Source organism: Hipposideros armiger, unplaced genomic scaffold (assembly GCF_001890085.2).
Source record: "Hipposideros armiger isolate ML-2016 unplaced genomic scaffold, ASM189008v1 scaffold_37, whole genome shotgun sequence".
Classification (NCBI taxonomy): domain Eukaryota; kingdom Metazoa; phylum Chordata; class Mammalia; order Chiroptera; family Hipposideridae; genus Hipposideros; species Hipposideros armiger.
Genome location: NW_017731387.1, coordinates 5,288,539 through 5,292,011, shown reverse-complemented (window position 1 = coordinate 5,292,011; position 3,473 = coordinate 5,288,539).

Below are 3,473 nucleotides of genomic sequence, written 5' to 3'. Positions count from 1 at the left end.
CGCCCGGCCTGCCCCCCTTCCCGGAGCCCGGTGTTGGGCGGTGCGCTGGGGCCGGGGTGGGGGGGAACGTCGCCCCCAAGTCTGGAACTCTGACGCGTAGCCTTTCGGTTTAGGCCATCGGAAGGAACGCGGGGGGCGCCCCCTCCCAGGCTGGCGGGCCTAGGGGCGCAGGCCGGGCGGTGGGGTCGGTCAGGTTCGGGCCCAGCCGGCCGGATGAAGACGGAGAGCCCTAGGCGTGTGTCCCAGAGGATCCGGGGCTGCACAGATGGGGGTGGTTGGGGGACGGAGGCCCGGCGGGGCGGGGTGTCCGGGAGAAAGGAGGGGTTCCTGGAGACGTGGCACTCGGAGGGGGGCTGGTTCCGCCCCAGCCGCCCGGGCTCCGGCCGCACTTGCCCTCGGGAGCCCGAATCCGACCCCGGCCAGGGCGCGCGCCCAGCGGCCCGGGAGCCCCATCCCGAGGGCTGCGGGCGGGGGCGGCCCGGTCCGGCCTCCGGGGCGTCCCGCGGCGGGGACCAGACAATGCGCCCGGGCCCCGCCCCCGCGGCCGCGCGGCCAATCGGCGCCCGCGGCCGGGCTCTTTAAAAAAAGAAGGGCCGGCGCGGCGGTGTCAGCTGGTGGATCCCTCCGCATGTAAACACGCATCATAAAGGGCGGGGGCGTAGCCTGCTGGAGCCTCTTCGGCCCCGGTCCCCGCAACGTCACAGCGGCTGCCTCACCTGGGAGCCGCAAAATTTCAGCACTTGAGGCCACCGCCGGAAACTGAGAGCTTGGGAGCTGGGAGCGGGAGGGAGTCCTGGCGCACAGGACGTGCACGGAGCCAGAAGGGTGTTCTTAGATTCTGTGCGCCTCGATTAAGTAACAGTCACGATTCATGTATGTCTCCAGTTTTCCTCCAAGCTATGCTTACCTGGCTTGAAGGATGACACTGCTAAGTGTGAAATAGTTTTGGTGCTCTCCCAAGACAGGACAGGACAGGAAATCAACTCCAGCAAGACCCTCAAAAGCACAGATCGCCCTTGACAAAGGGCAACAAGGATGACCTTTCTCCCTAACATTTTATTATGAAAAATTGTCAAATACTCAGCAAAATTAAAAGAATTTTGCAGCAAATTCTTCCATACCCACCACAGCACCTAGATCCTACCATATATTTTCTTTAATAATAACTTGCTATTTCTCGTATTTATCTCACACTGATGATTCTTTAATTTGATGCCAGCTGCCCCTTCGCTTAAGTCCACTGCAGTGGGAAGCTAAACAGGCTCACCTATGTCCCCAAGCACTGGGGAGCTAAGAAACGGACTGCCTTCTCCAAGGACCTCTCTCAACTCTTTTGGGGAACAAGTACCTCTGGGAAGAGTCTATTGAAGAGGAGGCTCCCCCCACCCCTGTTAATTGGAGAATGCTTAAGGCTAGAGACATCTTTCCTCTCGGTGAATCTGAGAGCAGGGCCAGGACTCTGGTGACTCCTCCTAGAGGCCCTGGCAGACAGTCCTTTCATGGGTTTGGCTGCTTGCCGGATAGAAGGTCTTTTTAGTGTGGAAGTCCTATTTTTTGTTTCCTCTCTCCCCTTTTCTAGGGCAGGACACTATCCCCCCCAAAAAAGTGTGTAAAAAGTATTGATATGTCTTAAAGTTACTTAACCTTTCTGGGCCTCCATTGCCTGCTCTGCGAAATGGGGATACAGCAGGACGTACCCAACAGGATGGTTGTTAAGATCCAATGAGCCAACAGACTAATATACGCAAAGCATTTACCAATGCCCTACATTCAGTAAGCATTAGATAAATAGCTACTTATTATAAATACATGCTAATAACTCTCCAGTTCTGATCCCTCTCCTTCAGCCTCTTGGCTAGTTCCAGCTATACCAAATACCCCCAAACTCAACTTGTGCCGTAGTGAACACACTCTCTCCTTCCCTAGACTGACTTCTTGATCGCGTAATGCGGGTGAATGGCCAGCAATGCCAAGGGGCCAGCATGCACACGGGCCTGTACCCGTCACAAGCTCTGTTAGGCTCACAGACTGTGCTGCAGTCTCTTCCTGCCAAGTCAGAGGGACTAACCCTTGACTCTCAGACCCCAGGATCGACCTGGCACTGACTGAGGCCTCTGCGGTAGCCGTGGCTTCGAGCGAGAATTAAGGCAAACACACAGGCCTGGTGCCTCTCAACATGCTCCTTTATTCACAAAGAAAACGCAGTGGGAGGAATAGCTTTCTTAACATCAACATCACACCACAATATAATCACAGTAATATGGCCATCAACATAGCAACAATTTAGTCAAGTATTTTGTAACAAACCAGTCCAAGAGTCAATCAGAATTCGGTGCAAGGGTTGCTGGTCCCGGAGGTCAGTCTGGAGAGGATCTGATCTGGCTGGGGAGCGAGATGGAAGCTCCGAAGCTCGTGGAGCAGCTTGGTCCTCTCTCAATTGAGACCGCTCCCTGGGCTTTCAAAGTCCTGGGTTCTTAAAGACTTTAGTAGAGCCCCGTCATATCACCTTATCAGTCCTCACAGACTTGTTTCCTATCAGTCCATGCAGCTACTGCACTGTCCATCTGGTGGTGGTTATTTGCACAGACAAGTTATCTTTATGGGGAATTTCCACAGCACTCAGTGTCCAAGATGGAGTTACTCTTGCTCATAGAAAACCAGGCTTTTCAGGGGCACTCCACACAGTCCCAGCCACCCGAATCATCCCGAATCCCTTACTGTGCCCTCCCCATTCATCGCCACGTCCTAACATGACCGCCTCCATGTGCATACCTTCCTCCTAGTGAGCGGCACCACGGCCCTGAATCTAGGCCCCATCGTTGCTCCCTCGGATCGCGTCTAGTCTTGGCTCCTCTCACCCCCCTGAGAGGAACCGTCACGTTGCTTGGGGACCACTCTTTTCCCTGCAACGCCCCCGCCTTGCAACCCACAGAGGCTGCCTCGTTCACGAGGCGAGTGACTGTGGGGAGGTCGCGTCGCCGCGCTGCGCCTCGCTGGCCCTATCTGTGCAGTGGGAGCAGACCTGCCTCGCAGGGCCGCCGAGCGGGCTCAGCTCGGAGAACAGAGCCCAGGGTCCAAGGCTCAGAGCGTCAGCTCGTCCTCATCCTGCCGCCATCGTTTCCCCGCCTGCGCGCTGTGCCTCGGGCCGCGCTGGGACCGGGGCCCCTGGGACCTTCTTGGGGGTCCACCTCCGCGGCGGCGCGTCCCACCGGGCGCAGACACCACCGGCCCCGCGCGGCCCTGGGCCCCCGCCTCCGCCAGGCGCGGCTCCTGCAGGGAAGGGCCCGGTGCGCGCAGCCGACGGGCGGCGGCCGCCGACTCCCGGGACCCGCCCCGCCCCGCCCGTTCCAGGGGGAGGAGTGGGGGCGGGGCGGGACTCCTTTTCCTCGCCGCAGCGGCGGAGGCGCACGGCGTGGCGGCGGCGCAGACGGCGTCGTCGTCGGCGGTGGCGGCGGAGGAGGAGGCGGGGGAGG